The sequence below is a fragment of the Notolabrus celidotus genome, chromosome 8 (assembly GCF_009762535.1).
Source record: "Notolabrus celidotus isolate fNotCel1 chromosome 8, fNotCel1.pri, whole genome shotgun sequence".
Lineage (NCBI taxonomy): Eukaryota > Metazoa > Chordata > Actinopteri > Labriformes > Labridae > Notolabrus > Notolabrus celidotus.
In genome coordinates, this window is record NC_048279.1 from 5713299 (window position 1) to 5726519 (window position 13221).

The following is a 13221-nucleotide window of genomic DNA, read 5'->3' on the forward strand; positions in this document are numbered from 1 at the left end:
AACAGTGACACAGCAACTTATAAAAACAAAGCCATGATGTTATGGAGAGAATCACAACATGCGGACTGAGAGCAGTGGAGGGAGCTCACTGAAACCTTAAGTCTCATAAAGGGTCTGAGTAGGAGAGAGGAACTCGTTTCACTGCCTGATTTTTCAGCAGTGCTCTAAAACAGCATCGTGATATCATCTTAAAACTAAATCACTCCTGAAGAAAGTGCACATGCAGTACTGCCTGTGACAAGCAGATGGCTCTGTAACACCATTTATAACCTCAGTGTCTCGCCCTGCTCCATCTCCTCCCCTGCAAACTTCTGTGCTGTTAAATACAGAGATGCATCTACTGGCAAAGTTTCAAATATGTTTGTTTACAAACCCTTCTAAGGAGAACATTCACTTAAAGGATGTTTGATCGTTCAAAACTTCAATCGGCAGATTTTTGACCCATCGTTTCCTTCAGTCATGGTGAGTGATGTAACCAATTCATTATATACTTTAAATAAATTAACATGATTTTCACACTTTCCTTCTCTTCATCCCCCTTTTTTGACTCCAGTTTTAATTTAATATCACTGTGGGGATGTTTTTGAAGAAGCAAAAAAAATAGAAACACTTTATCAGAGAAGTTCAGAAGTTCAACAGGAATGCAGACGAGTGCATAAATCATGTGAACCCCAGATTCCACTTAACAAGCTGAATGGGAGTTCATTCATTCCTAATAAGAGGATCCTCTCCTTCTGCACATCTCCAACACCGGCGCGCTGCAGTGGAGGTGTTGCACTGGATCAGCCCTGCACAAAGTAAAGGATGAGCAGACTGTCGGCTTTTAACCCCTAACAATAAATACAGCTGCACACTGCAGCTGTGTTACAATGAGGCTCTGCGTACACAAACACACACATTACACACACAAGCACACGCACACACACTGGAAAGCAACCAGGTTTAGTGAGTCATCTGCAAAGCGAGAGAGAGAAAGAGAGAGAGAGAGAGAGAGGAGAGAGATGGGTGAGAAAAATGTTAGGCACAGGAGGGGGAGAAAGGGGGAGACTGGAAGCGAAAGAAGAAAACAGACGGAGAGATAGAAAGTGTCACGGAGGGGCGAGTTAAATGACATTAATGATGCGTTGGTGTGAAGTGGCTGTGAATCTCAACTCTCTCCCTCTTTCTCTCTCCACTCGTTACCATGGTTGCTGCTGCTGACATCCTGATGGCAGAGCACAGATAATGAAGTCAGGTGTGTGTATGTGTGTGTGTGGGTGCACGCAGGAGTGTGTGTGTGTATGCTCATGTGGGGACTACAGCATGTATATGTGTGTGGCTGTAACATATCTCTTTACATACAGAGTGCAGCACAGAAGTGTTGCTTTAAGGGTGTGTGTAAGGCTGGGCGTGATTGAAAAAGATGTTCTCACAATATTTTTTTTCATATCAGTTGATATCAATAATTAACATGATACATATCAAATCATTATTTCATGTATATTTAAAGGCATATTTTTAGTCCTGAGTGAAAGTTGTTGGCTTGTATCTGGATTTGGCTTTCCTTCATTTTTGACGGTGTTAAAAGGAAGCAGGTCTTTTGTGTAAGATGAGATTTTCACAATGGGTGGGGGTGCATGCACAGCAGAAGTTGTCTCTGTGCTCTTCCTTTACCCACATCCTGAAAGTATATTTAATGGAGTGTATGAAGTTAATAGTTAACACAGAGTGGACACAGTGTCAGACTAACGACTCTGCTTTGAGTTGCTAGGTTTCTTCAGTGTCACTGTCGCTCGTCTCAGCTGTGTTTACATTCCACTCCAAACTTCTTTAAGCCCCGCCTACCTCTCACCCTGCGACATGATTGGCTGTTCAATGCCGTCTTCTACTTCTGTCTGATGTTGGGTGTCAACTAGTGTTTAAGGCTCATTAGCGCTCCCTTTCCTGTGGTTAGGGGGTGTGATTACAGGTTATATATATATAATTTTTATCGAGCATTTGTCATATTTATATTAAGAAAAATTATATCGCAATAATTATTATATACATAGGCTCCCCCTATATTGAATTATTGCCCAGCTCTATGTGTGTGTGTGTGTGTGTGTGTGTGTGTGTGTGTGTGTGTGTGTGTGTGTGTGTGTGTGTGTGTGTGTGTCTGTGTCTGTGTGTGTTTTTGCACTCTCTCACTTTCTATTTTGTTTGCAGTAAAAATGAAACTTTGGTCTGTGACTGACACTCACACACTGGAGTGAAGCAGTTTGATGTCTGCACACTGAAGTCTGAAGAAATAGATTTAAAAAAGTAACACACAGACTCCCACCTGCACACTTTTTGTTACGCATTAAGGCGCGGACACTTGCAGAGGTTAGTAGTAATAAGTAGAGCACTGAATTGATGGTCGCATGAATTAGTGTCAGTTACCTTGGCAACCACAGCCTGTGAAATAAGATATGAAGAAAGCGAGGGACGAGAGAAAAAAGACAGGGAGAGCTGAGGAGGAAGAAAATGAATCTGGTTTTAACAAGAGGAGTTGATCAGATCCTCCCTTTCCTTCTTTGCTGCTGAAACACTCATTCACGCCTTCATCACCTCCCGACCCAACTAATGCAACAGCATCCTTTATGGCCTTCTCTCTAAAAACTCTAATATGTCCAGAACTCAGCTGCCTGGTTACTCACCCACTCCCATTCCAGAGCCCACTTCCCTTTCCTTCAGCACCCCCACTGGCTCCCCCTTACAGCACCGAATCCACTTCAAGATCCTGCTCATCACCTACAAAGCCCTCAATAACCTCACCCCCCTCGTACCTGACCGACCTCCTCAAACGCCACTCCCGCCTCAGATCATCAGTCCAAGCATTGCACCTTTGGGGGACAGAGCCTTTGCCATTGCTGCCCTTAGTCTCCCTCCACACATCTCCAACTCTGACTCACTTCAGTCATTTAAAAACCACCTCAAGACCTTCCTGTTCAAAAAAGCATACAATACATAACCTCTACTCCCGCCCCACCTCTGACTTTGTTCTGTTTGATTTATTTGCTTCATTTTTATTTTCTGTTAAGGGACTTTGAGTACTATGAAAAGCACTACAAAAATCCTAGCAATTATTATTATTATTATTATTATTATTATTATTATTATTATTATTATTATTATTATTATTATTATTATTATTAACTCGTCTCTGAGTGACTCGGGTCAGCTCAGACACAGAGATGGTCGCTGCAGCCAGCAGACGGTGGAGGTGGTCTCTGTTGTGTTCTCTGTGCTCACCAGATATCACCTGTCTGAGAAGCAGTATGTTCAGCAGCTCCTTCCTCTACCCTCAGGAGCAAGGCACCGCTCTTCTCTTCCCATGTCGAAATTGAAGCTTACAGGCTGAATACATCTGGAAATGTCAGCCTGTTTACACACAGAGAAGGAGAGGAGCTGTTGTAAGTGTGAATATGTATGCCTGCTCAAACTCTGCTGCCTCTGTGGATCAGTGAAGTCAGAGGGTCGCTCTGCTATTACTGAATCTGGGAGCTATTTTGACATGTTTGGGTGTAAATGAATGGTGGGTTCAGACTGCTATGCAAATGGTCTAGAAAGCGGGTGCCATGACACTAAAGTTAAACAGGAATGTCACCCAGTTTACAGATTCTGAGGACATGCCCACATTTTTATAGAATCCATATTCATCTGTAATGTTTGTCTTTAAAGTCAGGGTTCAAGTTACGCTGGAGCCAGTGAGATCTTTGAAGATGGAGTCTGTCATCCATACAGTAGTAGAAAATCATACTAACCATTAGAAACACAGTGGCTGCAGAAAATATCAAAAACAGAACCAATACCTGAGACACATGACTATCACTTAACTGTTGATTCAGAACTATGGAGAGCTCTCTTTGACGTTGTGTGGGGTGCATGCGCCAAATGTGGTGGTAAGAAGTGTGTGTGTGGCTAACTGTTAAACAGTCTGGATGTAAAAGTCACATAACAACCGTCCATATATCATTTCTTTTACAGGTTATAAGCCAGTCAGACCCCTCACTACACTTTATGGCTGCACTCAGACTGAGTCCTTTCTTGCGTGTGATTCCCCTCTTTCCCTTCTAGTGTCTTCCCTTTCAGGATCTTCTCTTCATATTACTCAGTCTGATGAATAACATGTATTAAATTGTTGGCTGAGCTCTAGACGTGCAGCAGAGGACACTGAGGCGGTGCAATCAGGTACAAAAAGTAACTGAGCACAGCATTACCTTTCCAAACCCGGTGAAGGTGGTGATGTTACAGTTTTGTTATTTGTTTGTTATTTGTTTCTACCAAGTGGAGGTAGAAGAGGTCATTACTGTTGTTCTGTTGATGCTAAACTGAGAACATTTGGAAATAACATGTTTGTTTTTTTCTTTGGATGTATTCTAGTTTATCTCTTAGTTTAGTAAACTTTCTTCTTCTCTTCTTCTCTGCTGAGATTCACCAGACCTTTTTTTTTCTTGTACGATTCAATGAGGAAACATGAAAGGGGTAGGAAGGAGAAACATTAGAGAAGCAAAGAGAGAGATAAATAATAAACTGTGTATCAGCTGAATATCTGCCATATGTTGGTAGCAGTTTTGGAGCAAATTGAACATTTTATCAGAGCAGCAAGTCAAACAACAACAAGCTGAGTAATTTGCCGACAGCTCAGTGTTTTCTCTGTTGATGTTGTCGTATGTCTCTATCTACTGTTGGTCCCCACTGCACCGCAATGATGAAAGGATTATTTAATCAGGTGCACTTCAGCGCCTTCAAGCAGCTCAGGCTTTAGTTACTCGTCTCCTCAAAGGCATCATTACACTCCCTTGCTTTGCTAAGTAACAAGTGCATTCAATAAAGTTTGCAGAATTTTTTATCAATTGGTGAGAGGAGAATGTTTTTGGCAGCAAATACAAAACGTCAAAAGAATATCAATACAAACAATGTTCACATGGAAACAGTCTGAACAGTGATGCTTCTGTCTGTTTTATGGTCACTCCAGGGAGATAACTTTTGCTAGATGCACAACCAGTAAGCACAACCTACACAAAGGTGCATGTTCTTTGGATACTTCAGGAGTTTCAAGAAAATGTTCACCCTCGTCTGGATGTTGTAAGGGTGCTTCTCTTCGATCTTCTGTAGCCTAAATCCAGTTTGTCTGTTTGTCTGTCAATTTATTTGTCAGTACCTGTTTCTTGTCTGATAATAGTTTATGTTTATGTTTTTTTATTTGCACAATTAAAAGAAAATACACAAAAAAAGAGCAAAGATAGATAATATACTGTGTAGGAAGAGGCAGAAAACTCAGAGCTTATTTGAAGCCTCCACCCAAATAGTGTTCTAATATCAAAAATAATTTTAAAAATACTAAATTGACACAAAGACAATAGCTGATACTAAAAATAAAATAACATAAGAATATACATATTTAACAATTAATATAAATACAATTATTAAATCAACAGAATTCAAAAGTACAAAATATGAATATGATGTGCATGGACACCTACTCTATGAGTATGTGGTTGAGCATGATGCTTATAATTATGTAACAGTGGTTAAAAGTTTTTTCAAGCATCCTTTATAACATTTTAAAGATAAACAGTTTTTGACTAGAATTGACTTCTATAAGTAAAACATTTAGGAGGATGAAGAAATTAAGTATTAAGAGTTAAGTAAGAGTGGACCTGTGAATTTAATTTAAAGTAAGACTTGAAGTGATCAGAGATATTCCCATCACGTTGTATTTTATACAAAAAAACATATTTGAGAGATATTGATGTTATAGATATAAAGAAGCTGGAGTTTCTGAAACAAAGGAGCAGATGAGACGTGTGGCGTCCATCGAGTTGTTATCTTAACAAAACGTTTCTGAAGGAGCAACATTTTATGGAGAGTCGTAGGAAAAGTACAAGCCCAAACTATATCACAATATGAAAGATATGGATAAATTAGTCTGTAATAAAGAGTAAGGAGACAGTTTGTGTTAACGAGATGACTTATCCTTCTTATACTACCAAGAGATTTATTAGTTTTTCTCCTAACCCAATCGATTTGTTCTTTCCAACTCAGATTCTCATCAACAAAAACTCAGAGGAATCTAGAAGCTGATACCTGAGGCATCTCAACAGAGTCAATATGGATTTAGAGAATCCTTAAAGTATTTTTTTTTACTGCTAAAAATGATCAAATTAGATTATTTAATATTTAAAGATATTTTATTTAACCTGAACCAGTTTACATAGGCAGATAAACCAATATTAGCATCCCTCATCAACAAATTAAAATGTGTGTGGGAGAGAACTAGAGTTGTGTCATCTGCAAACATTATTGGTGAAAGAACATTTGAGGCATTGAACAAGTCATTCATATAGATTAAAAATAATACAGGTCCCAAAATGGACCGTTGTGGGACCCCACATGGTAGTCTGGCTTTGTCAGAGTAGGAACCCTCAACACAAACAAACTGGCTTCTGTTGGAGAGATAACTGTCTCACCATTTTTACGTTATATCATGAAAAGCCTATTTAAACAACTTTTGCAATGAAATATAATGATTGACTGAATCAAATGCTTTTGAAAAGTCTAATAAAAATACTGCAAGCATATTTGTGATTATCAAGAGCAGAGGTTATTTGGTCATTGAAGTGAAGCTTTAGTTAGCTTTATGTTTAATTTATTTGTTTGATATACGTCAGGTTGTCCTGTGAGAAAGAAAGTTGTTCAAAATAATTAATTTACAAAGGTATATTCTTTGAGCTTTCGCATCTTTATTTGGTAAAGATAGGACAGTGGATGGAGCAGGAGACTGGGAAAGGGGCCACAGTCTGTAATCAAATCCAGGCCACCTGCTGCATGGTGTGCAACTTAACCCCAGGGCTAACACCACTGAACAAAGTTTTTAAAGTTACATAAAATGAAAAACAAACACATTTGTCATCAGTGTACAACCTTGAGAAACAAAACAATACAGGGTTGTATAGTCCAAAGAACTTATAGAAGCACTTTTACACATGTTAACCCTGGGTCACATGACATGGCGGTCCTGCTCTATGCTGCGTTCTGCAACTGGTGGGTGTTGACGGATGAGAGAGCACGGAGCTGGACCGCAATGAATCTGAAACAAACCGGACACAGATCTTGTGGAAGTCCTGGGTCATCAGGCCCTATAAACAAACTGAAAAGCGCTGAGACTGAAAATTGTTATGCCCGGGACATATTGCTTTGTGTTATTGTTTTCAATTACATGAACATTTCTACATTATGGCTGCACAATGGTGCAGTGGTTAGCACTAGAACCTCAGAAGGTTCCTGGTTAGAACCCCGGCTCTGCATGGAGTTTGCATGTTCCTCCAGTGCATGCTCGGGAGAACGCTTTATTGGTGACTCCTGTATTTACCTGACTGTGTATGGTCTCTGGTGTGGTGTATGGCCCTGTGATAGGCTATCCACCTGTCCAGGATGAGTTCAAGCTTCCTCAACCCAGAAAGGGATAATAGGTAATGGATAGACAGATAAACAGACACTGGAACCTTAACTTCTCATCCCTGTTTCTTTGCAAAAAAGAGAGACAATAAAAATATGACGACCACGTTTTCATCCGTAGTTTATGAGAGCTTGGACAAACTTTCTACCAACATCCATTTTCAGCTCTCAGCTCAAACATAGTTTTTGGTGAGTGAATTCTCAGTGGAAGTGTGTGTCGTCCTCCATTGCGCTAGGTGTGTGTGTGTGTGTGTGTGTGTGTGTGTGAATGTGTGTGCCTTCTTGACCCAGTCTGTTGTTTACCATCTACCTACGTGTCCGGTCTCGTATGTGTGTTTCCTCTTTTTTTTTGTTCTCATTTCCTCTCCCTACTCTCCATTCCACTTGTAGTTTCCCCTGTCGTGTCTTAACAGCCAGTGTTGTGCAGATGTAGAATGAACTTTGTGACACTGGCTTGCTCATATTGCAATATGCTTAATTACAACAACAGCACCAGCATCACTAACAACTAGTGATGGGCAAATGAAGCTTCATGAACCAGTAGTTGTATTTTATGACTCCTCTAGATGGTGCTCTCTGTTCAACAAAGAGTTGAAAGCGCACTGAATTGCCATTCATTGAGCCATTATTTTTAAACCAAGAGCGCCATCTAGAGGAGTCAAAAAATACAACTACTGGTTCATGAAGCTTCATTTGCCCATCACTAGTAACAAGCATTGCGACTGCTCAGAGGACGTCTAGGCCAGATGAAGTCGCCTCATGACGGTCTCCAAAGACCGTCTTATAAAGGGTGTAGGTGTCCTCTAAATAGGATGAAGGTGTCCTAACAACACACACATATATGGACGTCTCAATACCAGTACAACAGTGTTATTTTGGACTCCATTTCTGAAAACCTTAAAATGACCATGTCAGGTGACCATTGGTCAAGGATGCCAACTGTCACTGTCAATCACATTTATAGGCAATGTGTTCTTTTCTTAGAAATTCCTGAAACCTCCTGAAGTTATTTTAAACAGCATAGACTAACAACACATACTTTATATTATGTGGTTAAATATCAGATACTTCACCCCTTTTATAGATCCTCAATTCATCACTCTGTTCCTTCTTCTTCTCCATTAAAAACTCTTTCAAACTATTCCAACTCTTCGTCCTTTAACTTCACAGTATTATTCTCTTAACTCCTATCTCTTGTTCTTTAGTCTCTTACTCCATTGTGACCCCATGCATCTTGATCTTTTATCACTTCACATTACATCAGCTGGTCTTCCCTTGATAGTGAGTCTCCAGCAGGAGTAATTAGTCACACCTACGGCTGCCACAAGTTCTAAAATACCTATCGTCAGAGTTTTTTCAGACTTTGGGTTTTACAAACATCTTTTTTCTTTCCTTTTACAGTTCTCCCCTCTCTTTTTTTATTCCCTCAAACACTTTAAATGAAATTCAGCTCAAAGAGAATTCATCATTTGCATGCAGTCAGTTTCATTTGGTGGTACGGCTCTGTTCAGGGAGCTTCCTGCCCTTCCATGTGCTTACGTAGAATGTCAAAACCTGAGGTCGGGAGAGCACAACTCCCCTCTCTTTCATAAAAAGCCAAGGCAGGGTAAGCATCAGCAAAGGGGTATGGAACAGAGCGAGCAACAGTGACAATACATATGACACAGAAAAGTAGGAGCTGGGGTGGAGGTGGGTTGCAGAAGAAGCAGCAAGAGAAGGCAGGCTGAAGCAGTTGAAATAGAAAGACCATTTTACTATTTGCCAATTGGATGCATACATGTAATCATCTGAGCTGTCAGCTGATAGGGACTGGAGTTAAGAGCTGCTGATGTTCTGTCAGCTGAGCTTGACCTTTTGGCCTGCTGAACTAACGTTTCGCTCAATTTGGTTCTCACAGTACAGGTCTTCAGAGGTTTACCAGGACTCTAATAGGTTCATGTCCACGTTTTAGTAAATGAGGGTTAATTGGTGACCTCTTGGTGTGGGGTCTCTATAAGTCAGCCCTGTTAATGACAGGCGACCTGTGGATGGTGTACTCTGCCTCTTGGAAGTAGTTTCAGTGTGGCATCTGGCTGCCTCACACATCTGCATCCTGAAAAGAACTACCACATAAATATTTCAGACTTAGGGATTTTCATATCCAGACATCCTGAAACATGTTTCCACTAAACCACAAACAGGACATCCTTTGTGAACAGACTCTCTGTGGTTTCACTCTCTGATATTGATTTGTCCCACTCTGTAGAGGGCCTGCGGTGTTTCCAGGCCTGCTGGGCCATCAGGAAACCCTGTACTCAGATATAGTTTTGGACATGACGGGTGCCATCAATTACACTAATGCCACTGTGCTGAAGTGGTTCCTTTTCTGTTCAGCCCACTGTGTGTTCAGCCAATGGCATCTGGCACATTACACACCCAGCTGTGTGTGTGTGTCCATGTGTTCAGATGTCTGTTTGCTTAGGCGGTAAACCTAGTGGCCTCATTAACTCACATACCGTCTTACTGGCACAGATAGGAATGACTCAGGTGTGTGTGTGTGTGTGTGTGTGTGTGCGTGTGGATGTGAATACAGATCATGACCACTTTTGTTGGGTCATAAAGTGTTTGTTATGACTTTTACACTCAAATGATTTTTATTTCATCGTCCTGTCCTGCACCATAAACCAGCCTCATAACACCAGAAGGGTTTTTTGGTGTCCATTACACTGGTCTGCATTCAGCTTCACTGAGTACTCACAGTGGAGGAGTTCTGCATCTGTCTCTTCTGCTTCTCTGTTTTGTTGAAAAAATAATGTATATCATATGTTGAGAACTATAAAACTAACTCACTGAGGCGTCAGTCCAGTGATGCTTGTTTTAAACTGTTCATACATATGGCTGAGGTACCTCTGAAGAGTTTTAATTTGAATAGAGTCAAATAGAGCAGATCTTTACTGTCATTGCAGTGAAGATAGCGCTGCGCCTGACACAAAGGTACACCAGAACCGGAGGGGGAAGAGGTAGAAAAAAGAAACTTTCAGACAGACAAGTGAGGCATCTTAAAATGCCATTTCAGCCTCAGGAACAGGTGACTTAGTGAAAACTGATGGCATCATGGATACGAAAGTAGACTACAACCTTCTGGTGAGGCACAGGTAAGCTCATTTTAATAGACTTCTACTTTTCATAAGCTGCAGGATGTAACAAAAAACTAACAAACAAGCAATGTAACAATAGATAAATACTCACAACGCAGACTTTACAAGTCTAAAGTATACTTTATGGTGCTTGGACTGCAGCTAAGGTACTTAGCTATGCAGCGGTAACTCCAGCCAGCATCATAAAGGGCTTTTATTTGAACCTGTTGCTCACATGTTGCTCTCTGAACCTGTCTAAGGTGAAGAAGAAGCTAACAAGTCTTTTTGGAATTAGGTGAATCTTTGGACATGTCATCAGGATCCGACAGTTCTGTGTGCTCTAAATCAAAACAAGGTAGGCTGTAAACGTTCATTGACTTGCTGTTTACAGATGGATTACATGTCTGTATTCTCTAGTGCCTGCATAATGGGCAATGTCAGTCTGTCTGTGTCTGAGAGCGCCCGTCAGAGTGAGAACACACGATGGAGAGCTAGGTGTCAGTCTCAGGCTGTGTGAAGTACCAGTCGGCGTGTCCTCGTCTTGCATACCCAGAAATGGTCCCCTAACTGAAAACAAAGTGTGCGAAGAGACAAGGAAAACAAAAGCTTCTGTGTTCCAGTCCTCTGTGGGCTCTCTCTGCGTGTCATTGACAACTCCATTCAACTGGATCAACGGATGCACTGCCTTTTCCTCATGAGCAGGAGCATTGTGTGGCACATCACCGCCCTTTGTGCCTTAAAGTCAGGGCCCTGTTTGCCTCAGAAATACAAAGACAAACCGTTAAGTGCACAAAATCTGTCATAAAGGATTTCAACCTGAGTCACTACTTACACACTATGCACAGACCAAATGTAGCCTAGATAATGAACAGTAAGTATGGTAGCATTACATTTTGTGATTGCTTGGTTGGTCCACATGTTTTGTTCTTTAAGAAATGAGTAGATATGATTGTCTGTAATTGTTTTTGTGCTCATTTAGGTCTTAATAAATGAAAAGAAATGCAAATAAAATCTACGTTCAATAACTTGTAGATATCCATGACTTTGATGTATACCAAAATCTGTCACAATCTGGCAGTGAGGACCAAATTATGTGTCCCTCTTTACCATGAACATTTCCCATCTCTGGTGTGTATGAAAGAAGGTGCCAGGCCCCTTTGTGGTTGCCATTGTTGTTTGTTCTGTCTCAAAATATGAAGCCTGAAAGTGTTATGAACCGCAGTTCATTGAGCGTCCACTTGAGGCCGGATGCAGAAACACCGAAAGACGATCTTTACTTTACTAGTTTACAGCTTGGTACAAAAAAACGGCTTGGGTCTACATAGCTAATCTCTCTATCGACACACACTGTACAGGGGTAATTTTTTTCTAACGCGATGGTTCAGAAGATATGAAGTTACGAGTTTTGCCCATATAAGGACATGACTGACTTGATTGACTTAATTGACAGACGGGAACACATAGCTGTTGGCTAGGAGGCTCAAACCCCGCCTCTTTACCTCACACTAAGTTTGGTTGAGTTCAGCATTTCCAATATGGCTCCCGCCGATGATTGGCTTCAAAACAGCGCTCAGGAACAGATGGGTGACGTCACGGATACTACGTCCATTATTTATACAGTCTATGGTCTGAACACTCTCTCCATGGCTTCATCTGTATCAGCAAAGAAAAGCCCTTAGATCGTAAAGCACATGACCTACCAAGCACCATACAGCACTCACTTACAGCTAAGGTCTATCTGTTTGGTACAGTGTGTCATGGTTGTGTTTTGTGTGGGTATTTTTGGTGTTACCAGGGACTCTTTTTTTCCTTTTGGATGCTGTGTTTTTTCTTTTACCTGAGCGCAGGCTGCTGGGCATGATGCTGAGAGACTGGGCTCCTCTTAGCTGCAACTAGTTGATGTAATCAGCAGCTGCTCTTCTGCTCCTTGTGGCTGGTACACAGCTCCAGCATTCTTCTGTTTGCTGTATCTTCTGCAGTTTATAATACTTTTTTTTACCCCGGACTAACCCCTGTGTCTTTCCTCTTTTCCAGTGCCTCAGATTCGCAGCTTCTCGCCAGCCAGCCAGCAGCCAGCCAGCACTCACTCTCTTCAGCCATTCCACCTGCTGCTTTAATAAACTCTGTTAACCCTGCTCCATAGTCCTGTGTCTCGCTCCTTAGCTCTACCACAAAACGTCACAGTGCAACATTTAGTTGGTAGATTCAAAACAGGCTAATTTGTAATCTACATTTTTGCAGTCATGACTCTTGAAGCTATATTACTTTGAATTATGTTTAATTATTTAATGAGTAACATGAGTCTGGTCCTGCTGGAGGTTTCTGCCTGTTAAAGGAAGTTTGTCCTTGCCACTGTAACTTGCTAAATGCTGCAAAGTGCTCTGCTCATGGTGGATTAAGATGAGATCAGACTGATTCCTGTCTGTAAGATGGGACTGGATCTGATCCTGTCTTGATGTTGGGTCTTTGTTAATAATAGAACATAGAGTACGGTCTAGACCTGCTCTGTTTGGAAAGAGTCGGAGGATAACATTTGTTTGGATTTGGCGCTAGATAAATAAAGATTGAATGATTGATTTAGTAAGCTCTTGACATTTAAGCTTTCAATGTTCAAGAGGCCAGATATCATATACAAATGTTTTTA

General features: G+C 41.0%; 1 long non-coding RNA gene across 2 annotated transcripts; it reads left to right on the forward strand.

Moving 5' to 3' along the window:
• The first annotated feature begins 10316 nt into the window (after positions 1 to 10316).
• On the forward strand, positions 10317 to 12709 carry LOC117817992. 2 transcript variants are annotated; one of them, XR_004632280.1, is made up of 3 exons: positions 10317 to 10595; positions 10838 to 10932; positions 12612 to 12709. It is a non-coding gene; the product is annotated as an uncharacterized LOC117817992 (long non-coding RNA). The 2 variants fall into 2 exon arrangements; XR_004632281.1 differs by having other exon boundaries at positions 10873 to 10932.
• The last annotated feature ends 512 nt before the right edge of the window (positions 12710 to 13221 follow it).